This window comes from Oncorhynchus gorbuscha, unplaced genomic scaffold (genome assembly GCF_021184085.1).
Source record: "Oncorhynchus gorbuscha isolate QuinsamMale2020 ecotype Even-year unplaced genomic scaffold, OgorEven_v1.0 Un_scaffold_10891, whole genome shotgun sequence".
Lineage (NCBI taxonomy): Eukaryota > Metazoa > Chordata > Actinopteri > Salmoniformes > Salmonidae > Oncorhynchus > Oncorhynchus gorbuscha.
Genome location: NW_025753565.1, coordinates 1 through 10486, shown reverse-complemented (window position 1 = coordinate 10486; position 10486 = coordinate 1). Strand labels below are relative to the sequence as shown.

At 47.1% G+C, this 10486-nt stretch overlaps 1 pseudogene; it reads right to left on the bottom strand.

The window, feature by feature from the left end:
* Positions 1-2893: 2893 nt before the first annotated feature.
* LOC124030365 lies at positions 2894-10015 on the bottom strand (annotated as a pseudogene).
* Positions 10016-10486: the final 471 nt, after the last annotated feature.

Genomic DNA, 10486 nt, shown 5'->3' with positions numbered 1-10486 from the left:
TAAACTTGGCCCTCCTATGTTGAACATAATAAACGGCTCTCTATCCACTGGATGTGTACCAAACTCACTAAAAGTGGCAGTAATAAAGCCTCTCTTGAAAAAGCCAAACCTTGACCCAGAAAATATAAAAAACTATCGGCCTATATCGAATCTTTCATTCCCCTCAAATTTTAGAGAAGGCTGTTGCGCAGCAACTTACTGCCTCCCTGAAGACTTACAATGTATACAAAATGCTTCAGTCTGGTTTTAGACCCCATCATAGCACTGAGACGGCACTTGTGAAGGTGGTAAATGACATTTTGATGGCATCGGACCGAGGCTCTGCATCTGTCCTCGTGCTCCTAGACCTTAGTGCTGCTTTTGATACCATCGATCACCACATTCTTTTGGAGAGATTGGAAACCCAAATTGGTCTACACGGACATGTTCTGGCCTGGTTTAGGTCTTATCTGTCGGAAAGATATCAGTTTGTCTCTGTGAATGGTTTGTCCTCTGACAAATCAACTGTACATTTCGGTGTTCCTCAAGGTTCTGTTTTAGGACCACTATTGTTTTCACTATATATTTTACCTCTTGGGGATGTTATTCGAAAACATAATGTTAACTTTCACTGCTATGCGGATGACACACAGCTGTACATTTCAATGAAACATGGTGAAGCCCCAAAATTGCCCTCGCTAGAAGCATGTGTTTCAGACATAAGGAAGTGGATGGCTGCAAACTTTCTACTATTAAACTCGGACAAAACAGAGATGCTTGTTCTAGGTCCCAAGAAACAAAGAGATCTTCTGTTGAATCTGACAATTAATCTTAATGGCTGTACAGTCGTCTCAAATAAAACTGTGAAGGACCTCGGCGTTACTCTGACCCTGATCTCTTTGAAGAACATATCAAGACCATTTCGAGGACAGCTTTTTTCCATCTACGTAACATTGCAAAAATCAGAAACTTTCTGTCCAAAAATGATGCAGAAAAATTAATCCATGCTTTTGTCACTTCTAGGTTAGACTACTGCAATGCTCTATTTTCCGGCTACCCGGATAAAGCACTAAATAAACTTCAGTTAGTGCTAAATACGGCTGCTAGAATCCTGACTAGAACCAAAAAATTTGATCATATTACTCCAGTGCTAGCCTCTCTACACTGGCTTCCTGTCAAAGCAAGGGCTGATTTCAAGGTTTTACTGCTAACCTACAAAGCATTACATGGGCTTGCTCCTACCTATCTCTCTGATTTGGTCCTGCCGTACATACCTACACGTACGCTACGGTCACAAGACGCAGGCCTCCTAATTGTCCCTAGAATTTCTAAGCAAACAGCTGGAGGCAGGGCTTTCTCCTATAGAGCTCCATTTTTATGGAACGGTCTGCCTACCCATGTCAGAGACGCAAACTCGGTCTCAACCTTTAAGTCTTTACTGAAGACTCATCTCTTCAGTGGGTCATATGATTGAGTGTAGTCTGGCCCAGGAGTGGGAAGGTGAACGGAAAGGCTCTGGAGCAACGAACCGCCCTTGCTGTCTCTGCCTGGCCGGTTCCCCTCTTTCCACTGGGATTCTCTGCCTCTAACCCTATTACAGGGGCTGAGTCACTGGCTTACTGGGGCTCTCTCATACTGTCCCTGGAGGGGGCGCGTCACCTGAGTGGGTTGATTCACTGATGTGGTCATCCTGTCTGGGTTGGCGCCCCCCCTTGGGTTGTGCCATGGCGGAGATCTTTGTGGGCTATACTCAGCCTTGTAAGTTGGTGGTTGAAGATATCCCTCTAGTGGTGTGGGGCTGTGCTTTGGCAAAGTGGGTGGGGTTATATCCTTCCTGTTTGGCCCTGTCCGGGGGTGTCCTCGGATGGGGCCACAGTGTCTCCTGACCCCTCCTGTCTCAGCCTCCAGTATTTATGCTGCAGTAGTTTGTGTCGGGGGCTAGGGTCAGTTTGTTATATCTGGAGTACTTCTCCTGTCCTATTCGGTGTCCTGTGTGAATCTAAGTGTACGCTTCTCTAATTCTGTCCTTCTCTCTTTCTTTCTCTCTCTCGAAGGACCTGAGCCCTAGGACCATGACCCAGGACTACCTGACATGATGACTCCTTGCTGTCCCCAGTCCACCTGGCCATGCTGCTGCTCCAGTTTCAACTGTTCTGCCTTATTATTATTCGACCATGCTGGTCATTTATGAACAGATGAACATCTTGGCCATGTTCTGTTATAATCTCCACCCGGCACAGCCAGAAGAGACCTGGCCAAATCCACATAGCCTGGTTCCTCTCTAGGTTTCTTCCTAGGTTTTGGCCTTTCTAGGGAGTTTTTCCTAGCCACCGGTTTCTACACCTGCATTGCTTGCTGTTTGGGGTTTTAGGCTGGGTTTCTGTACAGCACTTTGAGATATCCCAGCTGATGTACGAAGGGCTATATAAATAAATTTGATTTGATTTAACCCCATCACCTAGAGGTAACAGACAGGTACAGACCCTAACCCCATCACCTAGAGGTAACAGACAGGTACAGACCCAACCCCATCACCTAGAGGTAACAGACAGGTACAGACCTAACCCCATCACCTAGAGGTAACAGACAGGTACAGACCTAACCCCATCACCTAGAGGTAACAGACAGGTACAGACCAAACCCCATCACCTAGAGATAACAGACAGGTACAGACCTAACCCAATCACCTAGAGGTAACAGACAGGTACAGACCAAATGCCCAGACAGTATATAGGGGAATAGAAGGCCATGTTCGGAGCCTGCCAGCCAGTCAGTATATAGGGAATAGGAGGCCATGTTCGGAGCCTGCCAGCCAGACGGAATATAGGAATAGGAGCATGTCTGAGACTGCCAGCCAGACGGTATATAGGGAATAGAGGCCATGTTCGGAGCCTGCCAGCAGATGGTAGCGTACCTTGAGTACATGTTTCTGCTGGGGGTCAGGTACATCCTGTTCTCATAGTAATCAACACACAGGTTGACTATGTCAGCCAGCAGCTCATCGTGCCGTTAATCACCTCCAACTGCTGCTGCAGAGACTGGAGACAGAGAGAGATGTTTAACTGCAGAGACTGGAGACAGAGAGAGATGTTTAACTGCAGATACTGGAGACAGAGAGAGATGTTTAAAACTGCATACTGGAGACAGAGAGAGATGTTTAACTGCAGATACTGGAGACAGAGAGAGATGTTTAACTGCAGAGACTGGAGATGAGAGAGATGTTTAACTGCAGATACTGGAGACAGAGTGTTTAACTGCAGATACTGGAGACAGAGATGTTTAACTGCAGATACTGGAGACAGAGAGAGATGTTTAACTGCAGAGACTGGAGACAGAGAGAGATGTTTAACTGCAGAGACTGGAGACAGAGAGAGATGTTTAACTGCAGAGACTGGAGACAGAGAGAGATGTTTAACTGCAGATACTGACTGGAGAGACTGGAGACAGAGAGATGTTTAACTGCAGATACTGGAGACAGAGATGTTTAACTGCAGAGACTGGAGACAGAGAGATGTTTAACTGCAGATACTGGAGACAGAGAGAGATGTTTAACTGCAGAGACTGAGACAGAGAGAGATGTTTAACTGCAGAGACTGGAGACAGAGAGATGTTTAACTGCAGAGACTGGAGACAGAGAGAGATGTTTAACTGCAGATACTGGAGACAGAGAGAGATGTTTAACTGCAGATACTGGAGACAGAGAGATGTTTAACTGCAGAGACTGAGACAGAGAGAGATGTTTAACTGCAGAGACTGGAGACAGAGAGAGATGTTTAACTGCAGAGACTGGAGGACAGAGAGAGATGTTTAACTGCAGATACTGGAGACAGAGAGAGATGTTTAACTGCAGAGACTGGAGACAGAGAGAGATGTTTAACTGCAGATACTGGAGACAGAGAGATGTTTAACTGTGAGACTGGAGACAGAGAGAGATGTTTAACTGCAGAGACTGAGACAGAGAGAGATGTTTAACTGCAGAGACTGAGACAGAGAGAGATGTTTAACTGCAGAGACTGGAGACAGAGAGAGATGTTTAACTGCAGAGACTGGAGACAGAGAGAGATGTTTAACTGCAGAGACTGGAGACAGAGAGAGATGTTTAACTGCAGAGACTGGAGACAGAGAGAGATGTTTAACTGCAGATACTGGAGACAGAGAGAGATGTTTAACTGCAGAGACTGGAGACAGAGAGAGATGTTTAACTGCAGATACTGGAGACAGAGAGAGATGTTTAACTGCAGAGACTGGAGACAGAGAGAGATGTTTAACTGCAGAGACTGGAGACAGAGAGAGATGTTTAACTGCAGAGACTGGAGACAGAGAGAGATGTTTAACTGCAGATACTGGAGACAGGAGAGATGTTTAACTGCAGATACTGGAGACAGAGAGAGATGTTTAACTGCAGAGACTGGAGACAGAGAGAGCTGTTTAACTGCAGAGACTGGAGACAGAGAGAGATGTTTAACTGCAGATACTGGAGACAGAGAGAGATGTTTAACTGCAGAGACTGGAGACAGAGAGAGATGTTTAACTGCAGAGACTGGAGACAGAGAGAGATGTTTAAACTATTTCAGCCAGCAGCTCATCGTGGCCGTTAATCATTGGTTGGCCAGGTGTGTGTGTTACCTGAGTGATCTTGTTGTGGTTGGCCAGGTGTGTGTGTTACCTGAGGGATCTTGTTGTGGTTGGCCAGGTGTGTGTGTTACATGAGGGATGTTGTTGTGGTTGGCCAGGTGTGTGTGTTACCTGAGTGATCTTGTTGTGGTTGGCCAAGTGTGTGTGTTACCTGAGGGATGTTGTTGTGGTTGGCCAGGTGTGTGTGTACCTGAGGGATGTTGTTGTGGTTGGCCAGGTGTGTGTGTTACCTGAGGGATGTTGTTGTGGTTGGCCAGGTGTGTGTGTTACCTGAGTGATCTTGTTGTGGTTGGCCAGGTGTGTGTGTTACCTGAGTGATCTTGTTGTGGTTGGCCAGGTGTGTGTGTTACCTGAGTGATCTTGTTGTGGTTGGCCAGGTGTGTGTGTTACCTGAGTGATCTTGTTGTGGTTGGCCAAGTGTGTGTGTTACCTGAGGGATCTTGTTGTGGTTGGCCAGGTGTGTGTGTTACCTGAGGGATGTTGTTGTGGTTGGCCAGGTGTGTGTGTTACCTGAGGGATGTTGTTGTGGTTGGCCAGGTGTGTGTGTTACCTGAGTGATCTTGTTGTGGTTGGCCAGGTGTGTGTGTTACCTGAGTGATCTTGTTGTGGTTGGCCAGGTGTGTGTGTTACCTGAGTGATCTTGTTGTGGTTGGCCAGGTGTGTGTGTTACCTGAGTGATCTTGTTGTGGTTGGCCAGGTGTGTGTGTTACCTGAGTGATCTTGTTGTGGTTGGCCAGGTGTGTGTGTTACCTGAGTGATGTTGTGGTTGGCCAGGTGTGTGTGTTACCTGAGTGATGTTGTGGTTGGCCAGGTGTGTTTCTTACCTGAGTGATCTTGTTGTGGTTGGCCAGGTGTGTGTGTTACCTGAGTGATCTTGTTGTGGTTGGCCAGGTGTGTTTCTTACCTGAGTGATCTTGTTGTGGTTGGCCAGAAACATGGAGAGGTTCTGAGACTCCTGGATGGATGAGGGTTCTGACATCTTCCTGAGGAACTGGGCAGCTCTACAGGGAGGAGAGGAGAGGAAGGGGGGAGGAGATGGAGGGAGAGAGACAGAGGGAAGAAGAAGGCGGGAGGGAGAACAGTACGTGAGAGATCAAGGCGCCGAGGGGACGCTGAGTGATGATACCATATAGTGTCTATGATAGCAGGGAGGGGATGCTGAGTGATGATACCATCTAGTATCTATGATAGCAGGGAGGGGACGCTGAGTGATGATACCATCTAGTATCTATGATAGCAGGGAGGGGACGCTGAGTGATGATACCATCTAGTGTCTATGATAGCAGGGAGGGGACGCTGAGTGATGATACCATCTAGTATCTATGATAGCAGGGAGGGGACGCTGAGTGATGATACCATCTAGTGTCTATGATAGCAGGGAGGGGACGCTGAGTGATGATACCATCTAGTATCTATGATAGCAAATGTGTTCCAGAATATACTGCATCTCCCATGGGACTGTAGTTTGACTGCTCCTGGATATCACTGCTCATGATAGGATATCGCTGTTCATATCACTGCTCATGATAGGATATCACTGCTCATGATAGGATATCACTGTTCATATCACTGCTCATGATAGGATATCACTGTTCATATCACTGCTCATGATAGGATATCACTGTTCATATCACTGCTCCTGGTAGGATATCACTGTTCATATCACTGCTCATGATAGGATATCGCTGTTCATATCACTGCTCATGATAGGATATCACTGCTCATGATAGGATATCACTGTTCATATCACTGCTCATGATAGGATATCACTGTTCATATCACTGCTCATGATAGGATATCACTGTTCATATCACTGCTCATGATAGGATATCACTGTTCATATCACTGCTCCTGGTAGGATATCACTGCTCATGATAGGATATCACTGTTCATGATAGGATATCACTGTTCATGATAGGATATCACTGTTCATGATAGGATATCACTGTTCATATCACTGCTCCTGGTAGGATATCACTGTTCATATCACTGCTCATGATAGGATATCACTGTTCATATCACTGCTCCTGGTAGGATATCACTGCTCATGATAGGATATCACTGTTCATATCACTGCTCATGATAGGATATCACTGTTCATATCACTGCTCATGATAGGATATCACTGTTCATATCACTGCTCATGATAGGATATCACTGTTCATATCACTGCTCATGATAGGATATCACTGTTCATATCACTGCTCCTGGTAGGATATCACTGCTCATGATAGGATATCACTGTTCATGATAGGATATCACTGTTCATGATAGGATATCACTGTTCATGATAGGATATCACTGTTCATATCACTGCTCCTGGTAGGATATCACTGCTCATGATAGGCTATCACTGTTCATATCACTGCTCCTGGTAGGATATCACTGCTCATGATAGGATATCACTGTTCATATCACTGCTCATGATAGGATATCACCATATCACTGCTCCTATAGGGATATCACTGTTCATATCACTGCTCATGATAGATATCACTGTGATATCACTGTTCATATCACTGCTCCTGGTAGGATATCACTGTTCATATCACTGCCCGCGATAGGATATCACTGTTCATATCACCGCTCCTGATAGGATATTACTGCCCATATCACTGCTCATGATAGGATATCACTGTTCATATCACTGCTCCTGGTAGGATATCACTGTTCATATCACTGTCTATATCACTGCTCATGATAGATATCACTGTTCATATCATCGTTCCGGTAGGATATCACTGTTCATATCACTGCTCATGATAGGATATCACTGTTCATGATAGGATATCACTGTTCTATAATAATGTTCTGGTAGATATCACTGTTCATATCATCGTTCATGATAGATATCACTGTTCATATCACTGCTCCTGGTAGGATATCACTGTTCATATCACTGCTCATGATAGGATATCACTGTTCATATCACTGCTCCTGGTAGGATATCACTGTTCATATCACTGCTCATGATAGGATATCACTGTTCATGATAGGATATCACTGTTCATATCACTGCTCCTGGTAGGATATCACTGTTCATATCACTGCTCATGATAGGATATCACTGTTCATATCACTGCTCCTGGTAGGATATCACTGCTCATGATAGGATATCACTGTTCATATCACTGCTCATGATAGGATATCACTGTATAGTATAGACCCATGGGCCCAGTTCCACCACTGTTGACCAGAGACCCATGGGCTCAGTTCCACCACTGTTGACCAGAGACCCATGGGCCCAGTTCCACCACTGTTGACCAGAGACCCATGGGCCCAGTTCCACCACTGTTGACCAGAGACCCATGGGCCCAGTTCCACCACTGTTGACCAGGAGACCCATGGGCCCAGTTCCACCACTGTTGACCAGAGACCCATGGGCCCAGTTCCACCACTGTTGACCAGAGACCTAGTAGTAGTATAAAGTAGTGCACTATAAAGGGAATAGGTTCCCATGTAGGACCTGTCTGTACCGTTTGGGAATAGGTTCCCATGTAGGACCTGTCTGTACCGCTTGGGAATAGGTTCCCATGTAGGACCTGTCTGTACCGCTTGGGAATAGGTTCCCATGTAGGACCTGTCTGTACCGTTTGGGAATAGGTTCCCATGTAGGACCTGTCTGTACCGTTTGGGAATAGGTTCCCATGTAGGACCTGTCTGTACCGTTTGGGAATAGGTTCCCATGTAGGACCTGTCTGTACCGTTTGGGAATAGGTTCCCATGTAGGACCTGTCTGTACCGTTTGGGAATAGGTTCCCATGTAGGACCTGTCTGTACCGTTTGGGAATAGGTTCCCATGTAGGACCTGTCTGTACCGTTTGGGAATAGGTTCCCATGTAGGACCTGTCTGTACCGTTTGGGAATAGGTTCCCATGTAGGACCTGTCTGTACCGCTTGGGAATAGGTTCCCATGTAGGACCTGTCTGTACCGTTTGGGAATAGGTTCCCATGTAGGACCTGTCTGTACCGTTTGGGAATAGGTTCCCATGTAGGACCTGTCTGTACCGTTTGGGAATAGGTTCCCATGTAGGACCTGTCTGTACCGTTTGGGAATAGGTTCCCATGTAGGACCTGTCTGTACCGTTTGGGAATAGGTTCCCATGTAGGACCTGTCTGTACCGTTTGGGAATAGGTTCCCATGTAGGACCTGTCTGTACCGTTTGTAGGCAGAGTGGTCGTTCTTGACGCTACACTTCATGTTCTTGAGTTCGTCCAGCACAGCGAACATGTTGATGAACTTCCCCAGGGTCAGGAGGTAGGCCTCGGAGACAAAGTCCTTCCTCCTCTCAGCGTGGCAGAGACGACGCACCTCCCCACAGAACCGGTCTATAGCCAATCGCTGATGAGGAGAAAGAGGGGGGGGTCGACATGGATAGAAGGTTTAACAGTTACATTTCAAGAACACATCTTTATATTAATTTAATTTGAACAAATGAATGTGTATACAATATTTCACAGAACATATGAGAATATTATCTACAGAGAGAGAGGTGAGTGAGTGAGTGAGTGAGTGAGTGAGTGAGTGAGTGAGTGAGTGAGTGAGTGAGCGAGCCAGCCTCCGGCTGGTTGGTGTGACAGAGAGAGGTGAGGGTGTGTGAGAGAGAGAGAGCTGAGGTGAGGGTGTGTGAGTGAGCGGTGAGGTGAGGGTGTGTGAGTGGGAGGTGAGGGTGTGTGAGAGAGGTGAGGGTGTGTGAGTGAGAGGTGAGGGTGTGAGAGAGAGGTGAGGGTGCCTCTGGCTGGTTGGTGGGACAGAGAGAGAGGTAAGGGTTTCTCTGGCTGGTTGGTGGGACAGAGAGAGGGGTTAGGGTGTGTGAGTGAAAGACGTGAGGATGAGAGAGAGGTGAGGGTGTGAGAGAGGTGAGGGTGTGGAGAGAGGTGAGGGTGTGAGAGAGGTGAGGGTGTGAGAGAGGTGAGGGTGAGAGAGGTGAGGGTGAGAGAGAGGTGAAGGTGCCTCTGGCTGGTTGGTGGGACAGAGAGAGAGAGGTAAGGGTGCCTCTGGCTGGTTGGTGTTACCTGGAAGTACATAAAGTTCATGAGCTTGGTGACCTCAGGCTCCAGCACCTCCACTGTCTTCTCATAGATCTCCACTCTGTTGGGCTGCTCATTACACTTCACCTGGTAGAGGAGGAGAGGAGAGAGCCATTCACATGGGGGGTCAGGGTGCCTCTGGCTGGTTGGTGGGACAGAGAGTAGAGGTCAGGGTGCCTCTGGCTGGTTGGTGGGACAGAGAGAGAGGTAGGGTGCCTCACTGTCTTCTCATAGATCTCCACTCAGTTAGGCTGCTCATTACGGTTTATCAGGTGAGTTATGCGGTGGTTACCTGTGGGATAGCGCGAGAGCAGCTCCTCCACGTGTACAGCATCACAGCATACTCCTGGCCCTCCTCCAGCATCTCATTCTAGAAGGAAGACAGTTACAAGGCTCTCAAACACAACACAGCTACTAGCCTCTCTCTCTGAAGTTCCTGAGGTACAATACAGATACTAGCCTCTCTCTCTGAGGTTCCTGAGGTACAATACAGATACTAGCCTCTCTCTCTGAGGTTCCTGAGGTACAATACAGATACTAGCCTCTCTCTCAGAGGTTCCTGAGGTACAATACAGATACTAGCCTCTCTCTGAGGTTGCTGAGGTACAATACAGCTACTAGCCTCTCTGAGGTTGTGCATCAGTGCATTCAGAGCAGGCTTGGTCTCGGTGGTTGGCTGACTGGCTGGCTGACTGGCTGGCTGGCTGGTTGGCTGACAGTGCTGTTTCATGGTGACCTGGCGGTCGCTCTAAAACACTAATTACCCCTCACTGGCATTACCATTTTGAATTTGTGTGGAAGTAATTGACAATTTTTGTTGTCGTCTCATCAACGATGACAA